Source organism: Ochotona curzoniae, unplaced genomic scaffold (genome assembly GCF_017591425.1).
Source record: "Ochotona curzoniae isolate NIBS_2020 unplaced genomic scaffold, NIBS_Ocur_1.0 contig_430, whole genome shotgun sequence".
In the NCBI taxonomy this organism is placed as follows: domain Eukaryota; kingdom Metazoa; phylum Chordata; class Mammalia; order Lagomorpha; family Ochotonidae; genus Ochotona; species Ochotona curzoniae.
In genome coordinates, this window is record NW_024466219.1 from 28,550,610 (window position 1) to 28,577,876 (window position 27,267).

Below are 27,267 nucleotides of genomic sequence, written 5' to 3' on the forward strand. Positions count from 1 at the left end.
TGTTACTTGTGTCAAATCATTGTGTCAGATTACTAAGTCATTGATTTTTATCAAAAGATTTTTAATATTCAAATCCAAGAAGCTTTTATAAAAACTTTTATTTTGGGCTATTGATCTTAACATATCTAGAAGGCTTACCATCAGTAATAACACTTTTAGTCTTTCACTTTGACATTTTTCAAGCGAAACTTTCAAAAATTTTGGACTGAGCTAATTTGATTTGTTGAGTGATATTGTTGAATTTAATTTTAAATTATCTTAAATGAACTTTAAGCATTTTAGAATTTAAACTTAGATAAATTAAAATCTAAAAACAGCCCAAACACATCACAATTAAACTGTCTGATCTTGTACCCATCTCTGCAGCTGGAGCGTGGCGTAGAAGCATACAGGTTCTGTACTTGACACTGACACAAACCATATGGAGTGGGGAATGATTTCTACAAGGACAAGGTGGATGTTTCTTTATTGTTGACAATTGGGAAGGCATGCTGGGTATCTTCCCACAGATTGTTAGAGTTTGAGAGTGATAGATCTCTGAGAGTCGTTGAGAGACGACTTTGAAGGACGTGATAAGGGTAATGGAGGTAAGTCATAAGGTTAGCATTACAGAAGCTGATATTAGTGTGGCTAAAGTGTATTAAGCAGTCTGTGTTTTTGTTTGAGAATGCTTTTTATGTTCTTGTTGGTAGTTAATATTTGGAGTCTCCGTAACTACTTTCTGCTGCCCTACTTATTACTATAAACCACCTTTTAATCTCTGTTCTTATTGAATAGGTTTTTTTTTTTTTTTTTTAATATGTTCAAACTTTGCTGTAAGCCTTGTAATGGAGCATGTGGGAAATAGGGATTGGCCTGGGGAGAGGGAGTAGTCAGGAAGTGCTCTGGCCTTGTTCTTTAGGATTTATGTCCCTTTTAGTGGCTGACCACTTTCCTCATACAATCACTGTTTTGCCATGACTGTGTAAGACTGTCGTATAATGTAGGGGTTGTGAGGTGTTCATTTCAGATACTGTGACTTGGGCTCTAAATTCCCTTGACAGAAACCAGAATTGCTTTTCCTTGGGAACTTTCAGCGCAATAGATTTGGAGCTAGAAGGTCTGGAGTTAGAGTCTTGGCTCCTTTTCTTATTGTTTGTGTCATTCTGAGAATGAAATATCTTTCACAAACAATTTTCTCATAAGCAAGAGGGAGATAACTTATTCCTAGCATATGTTGTTAATGAAGCTTAAGTGAGGTGCTGAAAAATATTTCCTAAAATTGCAAAGAACTACTTAGATGTCAGTTGTTACTGGTAGATGCGATACCCACTGTGTTAAGGGACAGTTGGTGTGCTAAGCTCTGTGAGGGTGGAAACTTGTTTGTTTTGTACTGCTCTATCCCTAAGCATCTTTATAGAATTGTGCTGACTTCATTTAAAAAATTTTTATCATGGAAAAACTTCACATTTTTTCCCCTGCTCACCTCCTTTTCTTAAAGTTTATTGTTTCTTCTCCATCTTAGAGTGGAATAGAGCATTCTGTGCTGTATGTGGCTGGGTAGATAAGCTGAGCCTCTGTGGAGGGAAGCTTAACTGTGGGGTTCTCCTTTCCTTCTGTGTGCCGCAAATAAAAATTAATGATAATAAAAAAATCTGAAGAATACAAATACTGGGAAGAAAACAGGCACACGTTAGGCAAATAAGAACTCAGGCTTAACAGCTGAATAGAGAACTCAGCAAAGGGGTGTGCTAGATCCAGGAAACAGTGATCTTACTATTGACACATGCTCGGTCACAGCTGGATACTACACATGAATCTTTGCACAGCATATTGCATGCTTCCAAAATCTTATACCATGTTTATATTTTTTACCATATAAACCAGCATTCTTGTGATGACAAATGGAATTTTCAGTTAGTTGCTCTGTACTTTTGAATGTAGTCTTCAAATTAATTTCTCAGAAAGTGAGATATTTGATTTTCCTCCAGGCTCTGTTTTATATGAGCTGTAAGAGCAATTTACTCAACTTATTTATAAGGGTTTACTTTGTTATTTGTAAGAGTTACACAGAGAGAATTGGAGAAAGAGAAATTCTATCTATTAATTCACTCCTCAAATGGCTGCAATGGCCAGGGTTGGGTCAGGCTGAAGCCAGGAGTTCAGAACCGCATCCAGGTCTCTCATATGGGTATCGGGGGCCCAAATATTTGGGGCATTGTCTGCTGACTTCCCAGGCTTATACACAGGGATCTGGATTGAAGCAGAGCAGTCGGGCCGAGAATCCATGTGGGATTCTAGCATCCTAGGCAGTGACTTAACTCACAGTGCCTCAATGCTGAACCCTATTCAGATTCCTTTTGAATGTGTTCCATTTTTTTTTCTTCCTTTTTGTCAGCTGTAAATTAGTACTTGTTTTGCGGAGTTTTTGTTTAATACCAAATTAAGCACTAGATAAACAATGAAGGGTATTTTAACTTTTTAATTTAGGCTTAACATGTTATTGTTTGTATATTATTTGGTAATAAGTTCGTTGATATAGTGAATAATCCAGTTGTCACTCTCGTGCATTTCAGTATTTGCTTTTAGACTGCATAAATGTTATTTTTCTTTCATAGATTCAGAGAGAACAGACACATCTTTCTTTCGAATTATATATAATAACTCAAAAGACACAAATCAACTGTAGAAGCAGCTTCACTGGTAAAAAGGTAATTTCAAAATTTGAAAGCATTGCTTACTGTTTAATTTTACTTGGATTATATTTATAGCCTTGACATAGATGATTTATAGTTACCTTAAGCTGTTTTGGAAGTATTCAGACTAAAAGAAATACAAGTTCTATCATATTTACTCAGAACTGGAATTTTTTTTTCTTCTTTTTTAAAATGTTTTGTTTTTCCTTTTTTTTTTTTTTAAGATTTATTTATTTTTATTGGAAACTCAGATATACAGAGAGGAGAAGAGACAGAGAGGAATATCTTCTGTTCGATGATTCACTCCCCAAGTGAGTGCAACGGCCAGTGCTGCGCGCTGATCCGAAGCCAGGAACCTCTTCCGGTTCTCCCACACGGCTGCAGGGTCCCAAAGCTTTGGGCCGTCCTCAACTGCTTTCCCAGGCCACAAGCAGGGAGCTAGATGGGAAGTGGAGCTGCCCATATGGGATCCCCCGGTGTTCAAGATGAACACCTCAGCCGCTAGGCCAAGTCGCCGGGCCCTTTTCCTTTTTTTAAATGTTTGGGTATACCAGCTGATGGCCCAATCCTATTGATTGCTAATATGCTATGTTATATGGATCTAATAAATAAAAAATTCAGTCCAACAAGGAAACTTTTCATTATGGACAAATTAAAGAAGTGTTTACCTTGTCACTATTTAAAAGTTCCTTTCAAACAATTGAGGTACATTTGAAATCATCTCAGTGTAGAGATTATTACTGAGGTTGGGAGAAGATGAGCTGGGAAGAAGTTGTTGATTTTATACCATTTAGTTTCTTGTTAAAAATCATAGTTGGGGCCATTGTGTGGGCTTAGTGGCTGCCTGTGTTGCTGGCAACCATAATGGGTACTAGTTTTCAAGCACTGGCTACTCCACTTCTGATCCAATTCTTACTAGTAGGCCTGGGAATGCAGCAGAGGATGGCTCAAGTGCTTAGACTCCTGTACACATATAATTTTGTATTGTTTTTATTTTAACATAAAAATAATACCTATTTGTTATATCTGATTCAATTGACCTAATGGCCTAAATTAAAAAGTACTTTAAGAAGTTGTGAAGACTAGAGAGTATAAATTGCCCAGTTTAGACTATGGCACATAGTGGAGACTGTATCAGTATTACCTATCATTGGTTAGATATTTACTCAACCTGTTGTGGGTAGGGTACAATGCTAAAGATCATGAAAATAGTACCTATTATTAGTGGACTTATGATAAGTAAAAACAAAAATTCTTACAGTTAAAAAAAACCATAGGCTAACTAGCAGCAGCCAGATGGAGAACAAAATTTTTGTTCATTCATAGATATAAGCAGAAATATAAATGCTTTAGAGTAAAACAGTAAGAAATGGGCAGGAAGATTCTTACGAAAAACATAGTTTAAGATTTAAAGAATATAAAACTATATGGGGATAAAAGAAATTGTATAGAGAGATAGTTCATATTAATGTTATAAAATGTTGTTCACAAAAGTTGATTCACTGGTTTTAACTAATAGTGAAAACTCAAGCAGTAATGTGTAATACAAAAACACTGGTCCCTGGTACATTCTTTCTCATCTTATCTTGTTATCACTGTAGACAACTGTTTGTAATCTTAGCAGTTTCTTTGGTATTTACCTCTGTGTTGTCAGTATTATTTATCTTGTCATTTTTTAATGCTTTAATCCTAGTGACTATAGACTTGCTGTTGAAGCAAATGAGGATTAAGCTGTTATACTTATTAATCCCTTTCTTCTCCCCTTTATCCTTGTTCTTTACCCCTCATATTTGTCATGAGTTTTCATTTTTATTTGTAACTGAGCCACATAGTGTTTGTGATTATATTTACTTTTCTGCAACATGTTTTTTTTTTTTAGAGTTTATGAAACATTTTCTTGAATTAGTTCTATGATCATTTGCTGTAACATTTTCTCTTTCCTGGGATTTCTGTAGCCTATTATTTGAATCTTCCAGATTTTAGTTTCCGTTTTTTTTTCTCTTCTTTCTATAGTGTCTGGGAGACTTCTTAAACTGTGTTTTTTTTTTTTTTCCAATCTTACTATTATATATTTAAGTTTTTCTCTTATTTAAACTTTGTCAAAGCTTTGTTTTGTGGACATTACTTTTTATAGTCTCCTATTATTGTTTACAATTTCATCTTCTCTTTCAACATTTTAATTTTAATTTTTTAAAAAATCACTTCTTGGGGTCAGTGTGGTGGCTCAACAGGCTAATCCTAGAGGCAGCTCTGAAGCTCTTGCAGCCTCCAGTCCTTTCCCGAGCAGATTCAGCGTTTCCATAGAGAGTTGATCTGGAGACATCTGCTCTATCTTGAGGCGTGGAGGAAGGCTAATTTCTACAGAATTAGATGGATTCTGGTAATTTGGAGATTCAAGATGTTTTGTGTGTATTATCTGAATGCTCTTTTCCCATGTGTCTACATTTAATACCCTCACAAGCAGCTCTCTGGCCTTGTAGCTGACTGGAGATGGTGGAAAGTCAGTTAGGAGCTTCACTACCCTTGTGTTAGGTCCTGGCCTGAGCCTCAGTTTTCCTGCTCACCAGCTGTTGGAGATGAGTCTGAGTGCTTCCAAGGAGGTCCTTTGACTTTTATATTTCATCTTTAACTGGTGATTAATTAATCAACTTCTGTTTTTAGTCATTGCTTCAGTGGTACGCTACAAACCATCCAGTTCTGTAGCCCTTTTCCTTACTACTTTCCCCGAACTCTTCAAAGCCCGAGTGCTGTTGGAGCTCCCAGAACGTTTCCTTTGTGCTGTTTCATCCTAGGTTGTCTCTGGTGAAGGTTTTAACAACCATGCTGTAGCCTGTTAGAGATTACAACCATTGCATCTCCTGGAAGTGATGGCAGGCTTTGGGTATAAAGGTTGCTAATCCTTATTCTTGAATGTTGTAGATTTATTACCTAATGGGTAGATTTTTTTTTATACTGGTGATACAATTTCATTTTTTAAAAGGATTTATGTTTATTGGACAGTCAGATATACAGAGAGGAGGAGAGACAGGAAAATCTTCCATCTGTTGATTCCTTCTCTAGGCAACCGCAATGGCTGGAACTGAGCCAATCTGAAGCCAGGAGCCCGGAGCCTCTTCAGGGTCTCCCACGCGGGTGCAGGGTCCCAAGGCTTTGGGCCGTCCTTGACTGCTTTCCCAGGCCACAAGCAGGGAGCTGGAAGGGAAGTGGAGCTGCCAGGATTAGAAGCAGCACCCATTTGGGATCCCTAAATGTTCAAGGTGAGGACTTTAGCCACTAGGCCATGCCGCCGGACCCAAGACTTTTATTGATATCTCATATACCATCCAATTTTACCCATTGTAATAAATGTATCATTCATTTTTTTTTCATTTTATTCACAGGAGTTGTACAAACATCACATGTCTAATTTACAAAGTTTTCAACATTCCTAAAGGAAGATCTTAGCCATTAGTACCCCTTCCTTTGCTATGCCTGGACCTTCCTATCCTTCTACACTAGGCAATTGCTAATCTTCCTGTTTTTAATGGATTTGTCGGTTCTGCATATTTCACCTAAATGGATTCATACAATAAATGACCTTTTTATGGTCGGCTCCTTTCACTTAATGCTGATATAATCTTTTTGGTCTTTATATTAATCAGTAATGATTCATTTATAGAAAGAGGGATTTGGAACAAAGCTGGAGTGTTTCTAGTGCTGCTTGTGATTCATGTCACCCATGCTCTTTCAGTTGTGCCTTGGCGAGGCATTTCTAGATATGAGTAGTAACTGTATTATGTCATCAGGTGACTGTATTTCAGTAGTTGGTGAATATATCACTTATGGATAAAGCAAATTTAGTGATTTGTGAACCATTCTTTTGTTTATTCATTGGAATAGACTTTATGGAAGGTTAGGAATAGGTATCATATATTTCTACCAGTTCTTGGAAGGATCTTCATTCTAAGTACTACTAACACGTATAATAGATAGTGGTGGTCTTGCTTTTTTTTTTTTTGTAAAGAGAAGCGGCTAGAACAGTTTAAACTTATTTCTTCTTTTTTCCACTTGATTGCAAAAGAAGTACCTGTCATTTTCCTTCTTCTTCTTTTTTTTTTTTTATTCTTTTTTTTTATTGGAAAGGCGGATATACAGAGAGGAGAGACAGAGAGGAAGATCTTCCATCCGATGATTCACTCCCCAAGTGAGCGCAATGGCCGATACTATGCCGATCCGAAGCCAGGAGCCTCTTCTGGGTCTCCCACGCGGGTGCAGGGTCCCAAAGCTTTGGGCCGTCCTCGACTGCTTTCCCGGGCCACGGCAGCGAGCTGGAATGGAAGCGGGGCTGCCGGGATAGAACCAGCGCCCATATGGGATCCCGGGCGTGCAAGGCGAGGACCTTAACCACTTGTGCCACCGCGCCGGGCCCCATGCCGCTTCTTTTTTTAAGATTTATTTTTTTGTTTCTTTGAAAGACAGAATTACATAGAGGAGGAGAGAGACAAAAAATCTCTACCCACTGGTTCATTCCCGAAAAGGCTACAACAGCCAGGGCCAAACCAGGCTGAAGCTAGGAGCCTGAATCTTCTGGGTCTGCTAGATGGCTGCAGGTGCCCAAACACTTGGGTCATCTTTTTGCTTTTCCAGGTGCATTAAGAAGGGAGCTGGATTGGAAGTGGTACAGCTGGGACTTGAACTGGCACTATATGGGATGCTGATGTTACGTGAAGGTTTAGCCTGATATGTCATGATGCTGGTCCATTGCTATGACTATTATTACATCACTTACTGGCCACCTAAAATGGGTAGACCACAATGTTAATGTGTGTCATATGAGTTATTGTTATTGACAGCCTTGTAAGGGAAGTGGTATTATCCCCATTTTAGAGATCAAGAAAATGAATTTTCTACAACTACTGAGTGGCATTCAAGTTGAGATTTGTGCTAGCTTCAGTGTTCATGCAGTTTAGCATTCATGCATGGCTGTTTCTTGATTTTTAAATTTTAAATTTTAAATTTTATAATATTAGTGATAACTGCAATATTATAAACTGAGCTTCTATATAAGCCTTTAGTTGTAATTCAGATGGTATGCATCTGAAAACCTGTGTGTCTGAATGCTTTACAGCTCAATAGTAGTGTTCCTAAGTAGTAGGCTGCCTGAAAACTTACATGGGCCTGTTTTATTCCCACATTTTAACAGTGTCCATATTTTTGTTTTTAAACCAACATTTATTGGATATTTGTTTAAATAGTTTGTCAGACTTTATGTAAAGGCATTTATCTTATTTGATTCTTTGAACCTTAAAACACCCTATGTGATAGTGACTAACTGTTCTCATTTTCCAAAGGATCTGAGAAAGGGTAAGGTGTTCGTTCCCCCTCAGCTGCAGAACTGAGAGTTGGGAGTTGAACCTGAGCATTCTGGTTCTCAAGCCCCAACTCTTAGAACACTACTCTCCTGGCTGTCTGTGCTTAAACATTGTTAATAATTTTAATTGCCTTGGTTGATATTTTCTGCCGTTCTTGTGCTCCTTCTTCCTAATGATTTTTATTTTTTGGCTCTAGCCTTTTCCATTTTCATGAAATGTTGAATTGGTTTATTGTATTTTAGCAAGAAAATTTGGAGAATTTCACATGCTTGATAAAGCCAATTAAGAATATTAATCACAAATGTTTTCTCAGTATAGAAGCTTGCTATAAACAAAGGGAAAAACTTTGCTGAGCCAAATGATATGTCATAATGATAATATTTGACATGTTTTCCTCTTTTTTCCCCCACGAGATTACTATTTCAGAATAGAATAGTTAATGAGTGATTTGGGAGTATTTAGCCAAACTAAATACAAACTAGACTTTGTAATTTGCAGCATCTTCCATTAAATGTTTATGGCTTATTTAGAGTTGATTACATCTTTTTGGCCCTTAAGAGTAAGAAAAAAGAATTTGCTATTTGGTCTATACATGTGAAGAGAACATTCATAATAATATGAAAGTAATGAAAAATTGTGACATTAAAATTTCATAGATAAGCAAAGTAGAGTGAAGATGTCTAGAAAGGCATTCTAGGTAGGGGATACAGAAAAGAATAGTGAGAAACAACAACTTAGACTGTTGATACATCTGGTGTCATATGTAGAATAAGCAGGACTTAGGTGTAATAGGCTATCTCGTAGGACCTCTGTACTGTACATTTTAACACTCTGAGTGCTAACCTGTTTTAAATGACAAAATATTTGGCCTTTGATGAAGGTCATATGGTTACACAGTAAACATATTAACCTTGTCTCTCAATGTTCATATTGTGATGTTCTCAGTGTTTAAAAAGTTTATTCTCCATATTGTTGAGATGCTTGCTATGTTTGCAATTTAAAAAATCAGTATGAGTTTCTTCTATTTTTGTTGACTGATAAATTTTGTTGAATGTCAGAGTATGGAGAGTTCACATGTACCTTCTAACCACTACTTTGCTCAGTTTTCCCTCTTATTAGGAAATCTGTATTAGCATGGTGTCTGTTGCAGTCGACGAACCAATATTGAAAAATTATTACTAACTGAAGTCCATAGTTTACATTGGGATTCACATTTGCATTTGCGTTGTATAATTCTATGGATTTTGAGAGATGTATACTCTTACTTTAGCCAGTGTTCTACCATTTGATTGCCTTAAAATCCACTGTGGGATTTTGAAGTGAAATAGGGATTTTTTAAAAGATTTGTATATTTATTTGGAAGTCACAGAGAGGAACAAAGGTCTTCCATCTGCTGGTTCACTCGCCAGGTGGCCAAAAGCAGTCAGGGCTGAGCTAGATCCATGTCAGGGGATAGGCACTTCATCTGGATCTCCCACGTGGGTGCCAGGGGCCCAGGCATTTGGAGCCATCTTCCACTGCTTTTCCAAGGCCAGGGAACTGGATTAGGTGCAGAGCAGCTGGGCCCTGAAGCAGTGCCCATGTGGGATGCAGCATCACAGACAGCAGTGTTACTGGCTCTACTATAGTGCTGACCCAGAAGTCTTTTTCTGTCAGAATCATCCTGCAGGAATGCTTTTTCATAAAATGATTTTAGATCTTTTCCCATATAAGTACATGTAGACATTTTGCATATTTATTAATTTTTCGGTGGTAGCAAAGTAAATAATCTTGAAACTTGTTAAAGAAGGGGATTGTTAAGTGAATGTGAGGACTGCGCTTACCGTTTTTTGTTGTTAAGCAGTGCTCTGAGAAGAATAATACTGTAAGGAAGCATATGTAATGCTATGCAGAAACACTACTTAGTATGGAATTTAAATGCTATGTAATTTAAGCTTCTAGGATTATTGAATATGTAACATATTATTAAGTAGAAGATGAGTCAAATGCTCTGACATATGTGTTTATGTATTAGGTTCATTGCGTAAGTACCTTTTTGAAATACAAATGCTTTTACTTAGTATTATACAGGACTTAGAAACTGTTCTTCTTCCTTGATATTTTAAACCCTGTTAAGCAGCTTTTATTGATTGTATGATTAAGTACTTCTCAAAAATAGATGCGTTATGTTTTCTTTTTGAAATATGGAGCTTGAATTAATGTGAATGAGTCAATGAAATGTAAGGATGCTTCATTAAAAAATTGGCATTTTTTTTAAAGCTTTGCCATAAAATTGTAAGGGTTTTTATCTTGGAAAATATTTCTGGAGATTTCTGTTTGATAAATTCTTGATAGCTATTGATTTTAGAAAAATAAAAAATTGGTCTTTAATTGATGGGAGATTTATAAACCAAATAGAGAAAGTAGGATGTAGTGATAATTCAGATCAGTAGATGCGCTGTTACTGCTATGTTCTGTTTCACTGCATGCTTTATTAGAAAATCACATGGTAAGTTATTTTCCTTGATTTTTTATGTATGCAATGAATGTTTTTAGTTATGTGAATTTCTGGTGCAACTCTTAAAGCCTAAATCTGTGTTCATAGCAGTATTATTCAAAATAGCTAAAAGGTGGACCCGGGTGTCCATCAAGAGTTGATTAGTTAAACAAATTACAGTGTACCATCATTTTCCTGAAAAGGGAACCTTTTGTAAGTTTACTTTATTTCTTTTTGTTTGGCTTTTTTTTATTTGAAAGGCACATTTTTTTTTTCTTTTTAAAAATTATTTTGTGATACAGTTCTATAGACTCTGGGATTTCCTCTGTCCCTTCCTCCTCTCAACCCTCTCTATCCCCACTGATTTCCCCTGTATTATTACAATAGTATAGTTCTTCCTAAACAGTCATAAGTCCGTCATTCTGCTATTTAAGTGTACCCTGACATTGTGGGCATGGACAATGGCAGAGTGTCCAGAATCCTATTGTCAAGATATATTTAATAGTTTCATTGGGAGCACATCTTTGATCTAGAAATAGAGATGCATTCTGCATTGTATCTTCACATTTGGATATGATAGTTGCTGTTCCACAGCTACTACACCATCCCCTTACATGAAAAGCCACAAAACAAAATCAATAGGAAGAAAAATAGAAAGTTTCAATGCCATAAAGTTAAATACCATGGTACTAAATGACTAATGTGTTGCTGAAGAAATGAAAAAGAAAATAAAAAGGCTGAAAGGCAGATTTTATACAGAAAGGGGAGACTGAGGATGAGGTCTTCCATTTGCTGGTTTACTCCCCAAATGCCCTTGATGGATGGCCTATACTGGCTTGAGCTGGAGCCAAGAGCCTAGAGTCAGAAACTCAATACAGGTCTCCTATGTGAGTGACAGGGACCCTGATATTTGAGCCATCACTGTTGCCTTCTTAGGAATCAGGGAGCTGGAGACAAGTATTGAATATAGCCATTTCAATATGGAATGCAGGTGCCTTAACTATTGTGCCAGATGTCCACTCTTAATATTGTTTCACTGTAGGAGGTTAAAAATCATAGAAAGTAGAATGGTGATTTGCAGAGACTGGAGGAAAGAAGGAATGAAGAATTGTTTAATGGTTGTAGTTTCAGCTTTGTGTGATGGAAAATTCTGGAATTTGGGGCCTGGCATGATGGCTAAATCCTTGCCTTGCCTGAGCCGGGATCCCATATGGGCACTGGTTCATATCCCAGCTGTTCTACTTCCAATCCAGCTCCCTGATTGTGGCTTAGGAAAGCAGAGGAGGATGGCCCAAGGCCTTAGGACCCTGTACCCATATGGAAAACTCAGAAGAAGCTCCTGGCTCCTGGCTTGATATTGGATCAGCTCTGGCCATTGCGGTCACTTGGTTAGTGAACCAGTGGACAGAAGATCTTTTTCTTTATCTTTCCTTCTCTCTGCAAATCTGTTTTTCCAATGAAAATAAAATAAATCTTAAAAAAAAGAAAAAGCTTAGGGCCTGGCGGCGTGGCCTAGTGGCTAAAGTCCTCACCTTGAACGCCTCGGGATCCCATATGGGCACCGATTCTAATCCCGGCAGCTCCACTTCCCATCCAGCTCCCTGCTTGTGGCCTGGGAAAGCAGTCGAGGACGGCCCAAAGCCTTGGGACCCTGTAACCGTGTGGGATGCCCGGAATAAGTTCCTGTCTCCTTGCTTTGGATCGGCATAGCACTGACTGGCCATTGCGCTCACTTGGGGAGTGAATCATCAGATGGAAGATCTTCCTCTTTGTCTCTCCTTCTCTCTGTATATCTGGCTTTCTAATAAATAAATAAATCTTAAAAAAAAAAAAAAGAAAAAGCTTGTGGAATTTATACAACAATGTAAATATACTTAGCACTACTAGAATATGTGTGTGTGTGTGTGTGTGTGTTTAAATGGTTAGAATGATAAATTTTTGTGTATTTTCCTACAGTTGAAAATTAAGAAACATCAGTTTAAAGATAAACAGATGCCATCTAAAGGAGCTGCCTGGAAAGATATGGAAAAGTTTGGAAATACGAGAGGCTTTTCCTAGAGCATATTAGTTTTATTTCCTGAAATTTAAATTTAGAAATCTTCACTGCTTAAACTGCCAAGGATGTGAAGGAGAGAATCTTCTTGATGACTGTTATTTGCTTCTTGAAAAAATTAATAGACTGAAGACTTATTTATATGGAAGTATTTTCTTTTAGATACTGTTTGATCATTTATGTATATTGATGAAGTTTAGGTGCATCGTAATAGTTAAATAATCTGAAGTTTATATAGCTAGGTGACTATAACTGTCCAAGTAAGAGAGAAAACATCTTTGTCAAAATGCCAAGATACAGGTGCACCCGAAGTTTGAGACTGTGAGAACAACCACAAGAAAATCACAAATCACATTGTCAAAAGTTACATATGGGCTTGGAATTGTGGCATAGGGTGTAAAGCCACTGCCTGTGATGCCAGCATCCTGTATGGATGCCAATTTGTGTACTGGTTGTTTTGCTTCCAATCCAGCTCCCTAGGAAGAGCACTGGAAGATGGGCTAAGTGCTTGTGTCCCTGCTGTGCTACAGCATGCGAGACCTGGAAGAAGTTCTTGGCTCCTGGCTTCATTCTGATGTGCCCTCTGGGGAGTGAACCGTACATGAGAGGTTCTCTCTCTGTCTCGTCCTTTCTCCTTGTAACTCTGCCTTTCAAATATATAAATAAATATATATTTTAAAAGATTACATTCACTTTTTTAGTAATGGGGAAACATTTCATAGCAGAAAGCAGTATTACTTTTAAGTAGAGCCACCAAAGCTAGCTTAACACTTTCTAAGTTCTTTAATAGCAGCTGGGTTCTGAGATGAGAATGAAGAGAAAATGTGATTTTTTTTGAAGATATTTTTGTAGCTTTCCACCACCAACTAACTGTCACTGTTTGTTGACTCCTTTTAAAAATTTACCAAACCTTATTTTAAGAAGTCTCTTTAAAAAGAGGATCTCCTACCAAATAAATAAAACCTTACCTGACATTTACTTAATAAATGGAAAAGACTCTTATTTCAAGCAAATATCAGCTCAAACAATAATCTCCATCTCTAGATCACAACCTTTACTAGTGGGGCTTGTGCAGTACATTTTGCCAAAATTGGAGTTTCTAACCTTAAGATACTGTGTATCAAACTATTTATCAAGTTTCTGATTTACTTAAAAGGATGCATTTGTTGTATACGTAGGCATAGTTATTTATATTAATGGTTGATAAAATATTAATCAAATTTGACATTTTAAAATGTGTGGCTGACTTTCTGATGACATTGTTTAAATTATTTTTTTTCTGTCAGCGGAGCCAGGTAGCTGAATCTCAAGGGAGTGGAGTTTTAGATCTCCTGCTATTGTTTTTGGTTTTTATTCTAGATGCCTAGCTGACTTTGAGTCTGTTCACGTCCATGGTTTGTTACTTGAGGAATTAATGCTTCTGTTTCTGGCCCAATTCTGTGGGTAGAAAAGAGAGCTGAAGGTTCAAACTTGAGTGTAGTTTGAACTTCATATTTCACTCAGATTCACATTTTATTTACTGCACAGCTCCTATTTAGTATTTTTTGAGATACTTCTTGATACTTTAAATGTTTAAAGCCCTCAGAAAGCCTACTAAAAAAATAAAATGGGGCCCAGCACGATAGTCTAGTGGCTGAAGTCCTTACCTTGAATATATCGGGATCCCATATGGGCACCAGTTCTAATCCCAGCAGCCCCACTTCCCATCCAGCTCCCTGCTTGTGGCCTGGGAAAGCAGTCCAGGATGGCCCAAAGCCTTGGGACCCTGCACACTTGTGTAGGAGACCCGGAAGAGGCTCCTGGCTCCTAGCTTCGGATTGGCTTAGCTCCAGACGTTGTGGCTGTTTGGGGTATGAAAAGATTGGACCGAAGATCTTCCTCTCTATTTCTCCTACTCTCTGTATGTCTTCCTTTCCAATAAAAATAAATAAATCTTTAAAAATAATAAAAAAAATGTCTGAAACCAATAAGACATCCAGTAAGATAGGTCATCTTAGAAAAACAAACATGCTGTGTTCTCTAAGTACGGCACAAGGGATTTGGATGAAGAACATTTTTCTGTCTTTCAGGTGTTACTGTCTTAGAGAAACAGTAACTGCACTTTCTTTTCATGACTTTCTTCTTTCCCCAAATATCTAATAATTTACAAATATTGTTACTGAAGAAATCAATTTATGATAAAGCTTAAAAACAGCATTAACAAGGACCGGCGTGGTGGCCTAGCAGCTAAGGTCCTCACCTTGCACATGCCAGGATCCCATTAGGGTGCCGGTTCTAATCCCAGTGGCCCTGCTTACTATCCAGCTCCCTGCTTGTGTCCTGGGATGGCAGTCGAGGACGGCCCAAAGCCTTGGGACCCTGCACCCTCGTGGGAGACCCGGAAGAGACTCCTGGCTTCAGATCGGCACAGCATCGGCCGTTGTGGCTGCTTAGGGAGTGAATCAATGAATGGAAGATCTTCCTCTCTGTTTTTCCTCCTCTCTGTATATCTGACTTTCCAATAAAGATAAATAACTCTTTAAAAAAAAAAACCCAAAATAAAATAAAAATAAAACAACATTAACTGTAGCAATACTTTATTTATGTTTCAAGTTATATTTGCTAGAACTCTCATCTTTTGGAGATGACTTGCTAAGTAATGGTTTTATAGTAAGTGAGGTACAATTATATAGTCTTTGTCAACACATGTTTTGGAGAGTCATGATGTATCCATTAATTCATTCATGACATTAGATCCACTGTAGGAATAAAAACTGGTTTAGTTGTTTGTTTTCCACATTTATGTGACCTCAGAGCCTTTTTACCTTAATGTTTTGATCATCTGGTGTACTAAGTGCTCCACACACTACCCTGGGAAGTAATGCTACGTGCTTTGTCACTGTAAAGCTGGTCTGTGATTTTGATGTGGTTTTAGAATGGCCCATTAAAGGTTTCTATTGCTAGTTCATTCATAATTAAATGTATTTTAGGTAATGGAATTTAGAGATGGTTAAAAATTTAAGGTGCAGTGAGTCTTTTTTGGGATTTATGTAACAAAGAACCTTACATTTAGAGATAGGTAACTTATATAAGGTAACTTACCTATATAATTTATATAAGTTATATAGGTAATTTATAGATTATAGGTAACTTATAATCTCTCCATATAATGATAGAATCACAAACCTAACTTACTCTTTTTTTAAAATGTATTTATTTTCCTTGGAAAGACTGATTTACAGAAAGAAGGAGAGTCAGAAAGATCTTCTATCTGCTGGTTCACTCCCTAAGCAACCGCAACAGTCAGAGCTAAGCCAATCCAGAGCCAGGAGCCAGGAACTTCGTCCAGGTCTTCTATGTGGGTGCAGGAACCCAAGGCTTTGGGCCATCCTCGACTGCTTTCCCAAGCCACAAGCAGGGAGCTGGATGGGAAGTGGAGCAGCTGGGACACGAACTGGTGCCCATATAGGTCCTGGTGCATGTAAGGCGAGAACTTTAGCCACTAGACTATCATTGGGCCCAAACCTCACTTATTCTAAGTAATCAAGGAAACCATTTGAATCAAGGTAGTATGAAAAATTAATAGTTTTTTTTAAAGAATGCAATTATATAACTATAAATACTGCTTTCTAAATTATACCAGGAAGAACAGATGTTGTGGTGTGGTAATTTCAACCTCTGATTGTAGTGCTGGCATCTGATATTGGAGTGCCAGTACAAGTATGCTTGTATGCTTTGGATCCAGTTCCCTGATGGCCCAAGCCCTTGGACCCCTGCCATCCATGTTGGAGACTGGAATTCCTGGCTCCTGACTTCAGCATGACCTACCTTCAGCCACTTTGGCCATTTCAGCAGTGAGCCAGCAGGTGGACAAACTCTGTCTCTCCTTCTCTGTTGCTTTGCCTCTTGAATAAATGCAATTTATTTATAAATTATACTAATAAATAGTTCTATGTGCAGCTTTATGAGTAGAAAATAAAATTATTAATGGCACTGACTTGTTATTAGTTCAGTTGCAAATATCTAGGTACTTAATATTTAAGATTATGTTAAAACATTTATTTTGAAAGTTTAGCTTTTTTTATAGACTCATATTTATTGTTCATTTGCTAAGCTACCTTGCAGATTAGTATACCTAAGAAATTAAAAAAAAAAAAAAGATTTACGTTTTTTGTTTGAAAACTGGGACACTGGGAAGTGAGAGGAGGGAGAAAAAGACCTTCCATCCACTGGGCTAGTCCCCAAATTGCAGCATCAGCCAGGTCTGTGCAGAAGGGGATCTGGGTGTTCAGATCAGCACTCAGACATGGTTGCAGATGTCACACGTGATGGCTTAATTCCTGGCATCACAACATGGGTCTCATTCTACTTTAAATTCATAATATGGGTATGTCTTATAAATCTTATCTAGTGATCTATATAGTATTTGAGAATAGAATGAAACCTGAAAATAAGGCAGGGGAGAGATCTTTTTCTAACTAGAAAGAATGAGAATAAAAGGGGTAAAATCTCCTGAGCAGTGATAAAAGGTGGCACAGCTTTAAGGAATAATTAGTAATTAACAAACCAAAGGGAAAGCCTTCTGTTGAGTTTTGTAAAGGTCCAGACTGAAGGCTGAGGGGTGTTAAATCAATGAAATCAAAAGAAAAGGAAAATGAAAATTCTGGAATAGACTGGCTAGTTAGTGGGTGATTGTAGCAACCAAGGCAGTTAGGTATCAAGAGGCCAGGAGCAGATGCAATCCTACAGAATATCTTCATGAAAAAGAAGCAAAATAGCAGAAAATTAGAAGATAGTGTCACAACCATGATTATTGCTGAAGATACTGATGTATTACATCCTTTTGAGGTGTGGTCGTGAGCTAGGAAAGGTATCTATACAATTACAGTGGCTTTTAAAATACCTTCTTACATCTGTGTTTAGAAGATATTGTATCCAGGACAGTTTATTCCTCAGTCTTTGTTTCCGTGTTTTAGAAATGGCATTTATACATTTATTTCCTAGAGCTTACCTTACCAATAGTTCTTATCAGGTTTTAATGGAGCCCATGTGTTGAGGTTCCGCCTGCCCGTTTTTTACCCCCTTTGGTGCTTTATATATATTTTTATGATAAAAGAAAAAGCAGGAAAGCATCATAGAAGTTTTATAGAAATGGAGAAATCAAGCTGAAGGTTAAATAACTTGTGCAATAACAAAAGGAAGAAGGCTTTCCACTGTAGCTTAGAAACCAGGAGTTTGGTATTTTTAGAGGACAAAATATGATGCCTAATTGCTCAGGCTTTCTGCTTGGTTGTACATTTAACTATTGAATTTTTCAAGTATTATCTGTATAAATGTAGCTGGTCCAGCTTTTCCTTTTAAGAAAATACTCTATGTACTACACCATTACAACAATTCTAACATTTGGTGTTCATTAGTGTTTTAATTGAAACAAAAACATTTTAATGGTTAATACCAGAATATTTTGAAGTTAGTCAACTTCTCTGGGAAGGTATTTAAGCTATAGTATCAATTGCAAATAGGCTACAAACCAATTTTTAAAGCTGTTTCTAAGTAAAACATTGCGTTTTTCTAAATGCAAAAAAAAAAAAGATTGTACAGCACAGTGCCATCTGAAAATGTAACAGAGTAAAGTAATTGCAATAGCATTTGTAATGATAATGTGTTTCTCAATATTTTAAGATTAATTTTGGGCTCCCAGTGTGTTCAACAATTCTTCAAGTTTAGTTGTAGGACATAAAGTAGATATTTTGAAGACAAAAAAATGATAGGAATTCCTAGGAAATTAAATTAATTAAAATTTCATAGTCAGCATTGAGGTTTTTGCTAATGCTTAAAACTTATGATTGAATTTCAGGAAAACTGCTAGATGTCATTTATCTGTTAAGATAAAATGACTTTTTAATAATCTACTAATTAAAAGTATCAAGCCACCAGCTAAGATACCAAATGTCTTGTTCTGGAAAAGGAAGAATAATCAAAACAAGTTTTTCTTTTAGAGAATATTCTTTTTTTTTTTTAAAGAGATTTATTTATTTATTTTTGAAAAGCGGAGTTATAGAGAGTGAAGGAAAGACAGAGAGGGCCAGAATGGCTGGGGTTAAGATGATGTGAAGCTGGTAGCCAGAAACACTTCTGGCATGAGATGATCTTGAAACCTTATTCTACTTTCTTCCTTCTACTGAGTTATACCTTTATGACTGGAAATGTCTCTTGGAGTATAATACTTGGAAATATATTAACTGTTTAACTTACTTCAATATTCAGAATAATTTACAGTGAATCTGACCTTTCACTGACTTGTCAATGTGCTGTGTGAAATAGCTACTAATTATTTCCTTCCTCCCTCCCTCCCTTCCTTCTTTCTTTCCTTCCTTCCTTCCTAATTTAAAAGGCACAATTGGATGAAGGGCGCAGACTGGGATGGAGAAAGCTAAGGAGGGAGAGAGGGAGAGAAAGGCAAAGAGAAAGAAAGGGGAGAGAGATGAAACAGAAAGAGGTTTCCCGTTCCCTAATTGACTCCCCAAATGGCTGCAAAGGCCAGGGTTGGCTATGCTAATGCCAGAAGCTAGGAGCTTCTTTGGGGTCTTCCGTGTGGGTACAGGGGCCCAAGCAGTTAGCCCGTCATCAACTACCTCCCAGGGGCATTAGCAGAGTGTTGAATCACAAGTGGAGCAGTGAGTTCTTTTATTTATTTATTTATTTAGGTAATTAGTTAATTCTGATAATCTTTACATAGTTGATTAGGGCACAAAGGGTCAAGGGCTACAGAAAAGTGGGTAAGACCATTGTTTCCACATTATTGTTTGTTTGTTTCTGTATCTAGAGCAGGGGGGAGATAAAGGGAAAAGCCACACTCAGCAGCAAGGTCTTAAACTTGTGCCCATATGGGATGCCAGGTGTTCCTGCTAAGCTGGAACATGAACCACAAAACATTTTAAATTTTGATTTCCTAGTAGTTTAATTTTTAATTTTGAAAATAATCCAATTAAAACTAGCATCAGTTTTCTTAATGTATTAATTTGTTTATTATTTGTCTTGGCTTACTGTTTATCTTTTCTAAGTCCATATTATAGAATATTGTTAATAGAACACACATCCATTAGAGCCAAACAGATTTAAATTATTACATTCTTTTTTTTTTTTTTAAGATTTATTTTTATTATTTTTTCATTGGAAAGGCGGATATACAGAGAGGAGAGACAGAGAGGAAGATCTTCCGTCCGATGATTCACTCCCCAAGTGAGCGCAACGGGCCGATACTATGCCGATCCGAAGCCAGGAGCCTCTTCCGGGTCTCCCACGCGGGTGCAGGTTCCCAAAGCTTTGAGCTGTCCTCGACTGCTTTCCCAGGCCACAGGCAGGGAGCTGGAAGGGAAGCGGGGCTGCCAGGATTAGAACCGGCGCCCATATGGGATCCCGGGCGTGCAAGGCAAGGACCTTTAACCACTTGCGCCACCGCGCCGGGCCCAAATTATTACATTCTTAAAATGTTTCTACAATTTTCTTCTGCTGCTTCTTGAGCCTTTTTTTTTTTGACTGTTATTTTCTTTTTGTTCTTTTGAGTGAGTGTTGCGTTTTGATTTTTCCTCATCATACTAGTCAGTATAGCTTCTGTGTAAAGTAAGAACTGTGAGTGTTAATCAGGAAGAAGAAAAGTAGAAAGTAGGTCATTCTTATGCTAATGAGTAGTATAATTAGTAAGGGTAAAGTCAAGTTTAAAGAATTCATTTTCTGCTGCTGTAACAAAATATTTGAGACTAGATCATCTATTAAGAAAACAACAGATTTATTTGGCTCATGGTTTTATATACTAGAAAGTACCAGATTGAGACACCATATCTAGTAAGAGTATGTAGAACTAGAGCATACATAAAGGCCTATGTTAATCATATTTTTGTTACTACAGTGAAATGCCTGAGACAGGAAGAAGTATCAGTTTATGACACTTTCTAGTTTAAGGCTATAGTAGATGTGAAAATCAGTAAATACAAAATGTAATTGTTAAGTTCCTTTTATAATTATAAATATCATTGTTATGTGTAATGGCTTAGATATCAGATTACCTTATGAAAGGATGTGCAAAGGAATGATTTAAAATAAATACCAACAATATGTTTCTACGGTATTGCTTCCCCCTTTTCTAGCACCCTGTGACTGCTATGTGGATAGTCTTGCAATATTGATTTAGATATGCACACCTCTCATTTTTTTTTCCACATAAGTACTTTTATTTTTGTCTCGGGCATAACCAGTGAAAATGAGAGTCCGTCCCTAAAGAACTGCAGTGTAGGTCCTTGGAGTTTAGCCATGCCCATGCAGTGTTTTATTGTGTGAATTAGCTGAAGAAAAATAGGTACCCTGTAAAGACTTTTCAAGCTAAGGAGACAAAAACTGGAGTAAGTCATATCAGCACTGTAAGTTGGATGCCTCATGATTTCCTATGCAAACTGTTGCAAAATTGTCATTGTTTGATAAAGAGGAATAAGCAGGAGGATTGTCAATGTAAAGTGATCAACTTTTGGAGCAACAGTTAAGTTTCAAAAAAATCAAAATAAAATTGAAATGTAAGAAGGAGTGGCATGTATGTATTTTCTTAAACTATGAGATCCGAGTTTTTATGTTATACTTGTGGAAATGATAAGGGTGCATATTATTTATGTACAGATAAATATATTTGAAAATATATCCAAAGTTAGATAAAATTCAGTTGTTTAGAATGATAGGAATTCTGGATTATAACCTCTTTGAGGGCAAAGAGTGTATCTCATTCCATCTTACAAATATTTGTATGATACCTTAGTTTGCCACACACTAAGCAGAATGAGTAATATCTACTTTGAGTATCTCGCATCTGACATATACCCATATAAATATAAGTAGTGTGCAAAGGGCTAATATATATGCTACATTACTTATTTGTCTTCTAATATGTAAACATTTTGAATTAATTTATTTTGATCATTTTATTTGAGAGAGAGAGAGAGACGCTCCTCAAAAGTCCACACAGTGTAGGAATGAATCAGGGATGTCAGTATGTAAACCCTTCCTGGGTCCTGCCAGAGTCTGCATAAGGAAGAAGCTGGAGTCAGAAGCCAGGATTGGGAATTACCTAGACACTATAAACATGTTTTCTTTTTCTTTTTTTAAAAATTTTTTTGTATGCATATATATATGTCATGCTTTATATGATATAAATCTTTAATTCCTCTATAATGTTGCCTCACTCAGGAAAAATAGGTACAGTGACTGCCTTCTGATTTTTAAAAAAAAATTTTTAATATATTTTTTGACAATCTTTATATAGTTAATTAGGGTAAAAAGGTTCAAGGGCTGTAGGAAAGTGGGTAAGACTATGATTTCCATATTGTATCCTTCATGTTTAAAGGGGGGTATTAAGGGAGAAGGCCCACCCAATCTCCCACCCTCCCTGGATGCAGGGTATGCTCCGAGGTTCTTGCTCAAGTGGTTTTGATAGTTCAACCATTATGAATCGCTGCCCGTCTTGCCACTCCAAGCACCATGAGGTCTTTGAAGAATCCACTGATTGACATAGTCCATCATAGAGTCTCTGTTTTCCCCATATTTAACACATGTTTTCTAATGTGTAAATATCTACACCAGAGTTGCACACCAGGCAATATGTAAATATTATTGAAAGTTGACTTTTAATGAAATATATGTCTAAGTGCTGTTTACTCCTTTTTCTTTATCTCCATATTCTGTGTAATATCCACAAAGAAGGCAAAAAATTACATTTGGATTGATTTTTTTTTATATTTTAAATAGTCTAAGTTTAAGCTCGAATAGTAAAAGCCTGTGTATAGAAAAGGCAGATAGTTTCGTACTTTGTTCAGATACTGTTTTCTGAATGCTTCTAATTTGGAGACTAAAATAAGGTAATTTGTGTTTTTATAAGATAAAATTAGTGTAGTTTTAATCTATGCATCTGTTCTATATTTGTTGCACACCTGTGACAAGATGATTTCAACCATTTACTTATAGAAGAGAAACACATTGTTTAGGGGGTACTTCAGCTTTGAAGTATACATTCTATTTTTTTGCCCATTAACTTTTGAAAAAAAGAAATTAGTGAAACTCTGAAAAGAATGAAGTCACTGGTAAACCTAATATTCACACAAAACAGACTCTAAATGAAAACCATACTGAGATGCAATAGACCAAATCTGTATAACATAAACCTTTCAAGATCAATGTAACTGCAAAAAAGTACCCTTGATTTGGGAAGGCAGCTTTAACAAAACAGTATTGTTAAAAATAAAGTGAAACAGCTGGGAACCAATCTGACAAACGTATATCCTGACAGGAAGTTATGAAACCCATAGTACCTTGGTGAGGTTAGTAACCCTTAGTGAGCTGTGACAGGCCGTATTTCTGCATACACTTTTGATAATATTCTAATGCACATGAAATATTTTGACATGTGAAGTTACATAAGGTCCAAAATCTAGAAATCCCAACAAAAGTGCTATGTTAGGTTGTAATGGTAATGTTAGGTTTCAGTGTGAATGGAATTTAGAGTACATTTAGATTTAGATCTGGTATAGTGATTATTAACAAAGCCAATCCCTTCCATGTTCACCTTTATTAGCAGAAAACTGTCTTCATAATGAGCACAAATACAGATCCTGAGATGACTTTTAGAGTGTCCGAAAGGTAGGTTGCGTTGACATTGCTAAGCTAGAGAGGCTGGTTTTATTTAAATCCGGCCACTGCCAAGGTTATTGAACAACATATTAAATTTTTTATCTATTTCAGTTTTTGAGCTGTGAAATATCTAAGAAAGGTCCCATAAGATTTTTGTGAGATTTAAGTGAATTAGTGCTTTCACATGAGATGATAAATGCTGGTGGTAAAGGTCAATGTTAAGCAGACTTCTTCAGTATCTTCATCTTTGTTCTCTGTTTCTACTCACCTCCCCCCTTTCTCTTTAGTTTTGCAGTCTTCCTACTTTTCTATTGTATTTTTATTTTTTTCTTAACTGTTTGCTTTCTCTCAATTTACCTCTTGTTTTTATTATTTTTAAAAACTTTCCTACTTCCTTTCTGGTCTTTTGTCTGACAGTCCCAGTAGCCATAGTTCTTCCCTTTGTCAGCCTTTATTTTTGCCTGTGGGAGTCCTAACCTGAGATGTTTGAATTTCCTTTAGAAGGCCTAAGAATTTTATGAATATACTTTTTTTGTTTGTTTGTTTTCAGAAAGGGGTATCGTAGTTCTACACGGAGTTTCAGAGGATTTCTTAAGTTCTACAAGGTTAGGAATAATTTCTTCTTGAGATGTAGTCCCCTTCCCTCCCACATGATCAACCAGCCCTCAATAGAAAGGAGCTTCTTTTCACAGGAAAAGGTGCAGCATTACAATTCTCATGCTCCGGCCATGTATGTGATTTGCAGTGTGTAGCATAAAGGAGCTTTATCCTCAGGTAACTCCTTTTTGTGGCGTTACCCTGTTATGTTGTTAATATTTGCATGCAGCAGGTTTGTCTTTAAAAAATATTTGTGGTTTCAGAGACACATTATGCATTCCCTAAATTGTCTTCCCCAGTTTTAAATATTCATAACAAATGGCCAGCTCAATTTCAAACAAAGCAAATCTTTCTCATTTTAATCTCATTGTTTTCCATTTCCATGTGAAATACCCAAGCCAACTTGGAACCAAAACATTCAATATTGTAGAAGCTAATTGTTCAGTTAAAAAAAAAAAGTTTTGGAATTAGTTACAAATCCATTGGAAAAAAAAATTCCAGACTCATAACATTCTGGGTTTCTTTTAAGTCTTTGAAAGCAGGCATGTAAATTGTTACAAAACAGTCGTGTAGGCTCTTAGTATGTTTTTTTCTACTCAGCGAGAAGGCCAAAATTACTTTCTTAATGTAAAGTGTCAGTCACATGAATCACAACAGTCTGGAAGCTAGTTTAGAAGGAGAAAGCCAGCAAGGCATTCTTTACACATGTTATGTATAAGCCCGGAGAAGGAAAACCACACCTTTCAAAATATGACTACCTTCATCTCTGCACTGATAATTCTCTCTGTCTGTCTCTCTCTCTTTTTGTATGAGTGTGTGTATTTATTTGAGTTAGTAAATCATTTGATAAGGATAGAGCCAGCTCCCATTCACTGATTCACCCCTCAGATGCCTGTGACAGACAGCCTCCTGTTGGCCAGCTGAAGCTGAGAACCAGGAGCTTGATCTTGGTCTGGATATGGGGGAGAACGACTTGAGGATAGGAACCTGTTGCCTTATAGGGTGCTCACTAGGAGAAAGCTAGAATCAAAAGTAGAGCTGAGACATAGACCCAGGTACTTTGAAATTAAAGTACACGTTTTTGTGGGCCTTGACTCAAATGGGTAGTAGTCAATCTGAGGGAGTAAACCTACGTGCTTCCTGCTCTGTTTTCTAAACAGTCACTGGTAATCAACTCCAAATTATTGTGTAGAACAGAGACAATACATGGCAAAAAGTATTTAATAAAAATGGACTGAGTGCTTGACATGTGTTAGACTGCTAGATTCTGGAATATATACTCATGAGTATAACTTGTAAGATCTTTGCACTTGAGGAAAATCAATATATCTGTATACTCACCATATGCATTCCTATAGAAATAGTGATAAATGCGATGAAGAATTTAATAGCTTCTCCGGAGAGAATACATTTTGCTTTAGAATGCCACCTACTGGTAGTTACTGGTGGAAAGCTTAGAGCCCTTCATTTAGTCTCTGTTAATTTGATTTTTGTGCTTTAATAATGAAGTTGGTGACAGTTCATGATTTTGTGCTGTTCAGAAAAGCAGACACTGTCCTGAAAAGATATGGTACCACAATACGTAAGATTTGCTCTGGAAATGAAAACATGTAGCATTGCATGCAGGAGATATAGGCCACTGGCTATAAAAGGCGAGAAATGGAAAGAATTGTCTTCTCCATAACTCTGAGTGACTTTAATTCTTTGATTTAAAAAGTGGTGAAATGGAGGGATTTGCTTTCCTGCTTTCAGTTAGTTAATTGAGAGGTCTTATTGTTTTTCCTAAATTTTTAGATTCAGTGTTTTGCTTCCTCTTCACCCCCTCCCCATTGTAAATGCCTGTCCAGAATACTGTTCTTTGGAATATGAGTGTTAAGGAAGTAAAATTGTGGACCCAGTTGCTTAAAATGAACAAGAGTTGGGGAGTAGAAGAGAGCTTCTTTAGAGCCCTTACAGTGTGTGTGTGTGTGTGTGTGTGTGTGTGTGTGTGTGTGTGTGTGAGACCTGGGAAAATCAGGCAGTTCAGTGTGAATCATTTTCAAACTGTCTAGGGAGCTGAAGGGCTCTTTAGGATAGCTTCAGGGATGCTAGTGGGAGGGGTCTTTAAGGAATTTCTCTTAAATACAGAGCAAGGCAAATAACATTGAAAACAAACATTTTGCTTCTTGTCATAGACCTTTCTGAGTTAGAGTATCTGTGTATATCAACCCATGATAGGCAGAATAACAGCCTCACAATTTACCCCAAATCTGTTCTGCTTCTCTCTTCACAAACCCTTTTGTAAAAAGGAAGGTCAGGACAAGAAATTTAATACTTGAGTAACCAGGCTTTGGGAGCTGTTTAAGACCATGCTAAAAATGAAAGGTTAAAATAATGAAATAAATACATGATATTTGGAAATCTTTAAAACTATGTTCTTAATCTTCTGTCTAAATGACAGAATGTATTATCTTCATTAGGAGGAATATATATGGAACTAAACAATGAAATGAACGGTTTAGAAAGCAACATGGTTTAGCCTGTAATGAGCCTTAGACTTTTCAGAGTTTACATATGGAAATTATTATGTCCCAGCAGATGGAACTGTGTCACCATATTTCCTAAGTCAAAGACCAAGTCTTCATTATCCCAAAGCATTCTTGCTTGTACAATTAATTTTACTTAGCTTCTAAATGCCCTCTATGCTTAATGAAACAAAATTTTAAAACTAGCTTAATGCTTCCCTGTTTTTATTTAAAAATTTTTTTTCCTACCTTCAAAGGTATTTTGACCAATTCAAATTTTACATCACATTTAAAACATAATCATAATTTACAAGTATATACTGTGGATACTTCCTACCTACAGTGACTACAAGTTTTCTGAAACTTTAGGAGAGGCAAGACTATTGTCTCTAGTTTCAAAAAAAAGGACAGCCCCTGCTTCCAAGAGGAGAACCAACATCCCAAAACAATTAATGTTTTGAAAAATATATGTTGGACAGAAGATATTAAATTAGTTTCCCAGCTCTAGGGTGTGAGTGTTTTTAGTTTGTTACTGTGATTTATTTATTTGTTTATTTTTTAATCAAGTTCAAATGGAAAAAGCGAGAACTTTATTCTGACATATAGTCTTTTATTAGATCTCATATAACTCGGGCTGCAGGGGTCTGCACATTTCTCTGATCTGCATAGGCACATTCCACTTTCAGGGAATCAGTGTTTAATTTTCAGAATTCTCAGCAAGCAGCAGAACTGCAGCCAAAAATTCCTCTCTGAGATTCCTTCCGGCCCAGATGAAACTAATAGTTCCAGGCTGTGTTGCTGTCATTCATTACTAATCCAGGTATGGCCACTTACTGTTTCTAATTTTCTTTTCTGAACTTAAAGGCACTGTTTGCCTTTATTTCCTATGAGAACTTAGTAATAATGTGCCTGAGATGCCAGCAACTGGAGATAGCAGGCCTTTTCCACACTAACACAATTAGGC

At 36.8% G+C, this 27,267-nt stretch overlaps 1 protein-coding gene across 1 annotated transcript in view; it reads left to right on the top strand.

Annotated features, from left to right (window-relative positions):
- Nucleotides 1-354: 354 nt before the first annotated feature.
- Nucleotides 355-27,267, top strand: part of DISP1 (dispatched RND transporter family member 1) — a 148,505-nt gene continuing 121,592 nt past the window's right edge. Inside the window, exons 1-2 of the mRNA XM_040985726.1 lie at nucleotides 355-587; nucleotides 2,598-2,690. The gene's annotated coding sequence lies outside the window, so the exon portion shown is untranslated. The remainder of the gene's footprint in view (nucleotides 588-2,597; nucleotides 2,691-27,267) is intronic.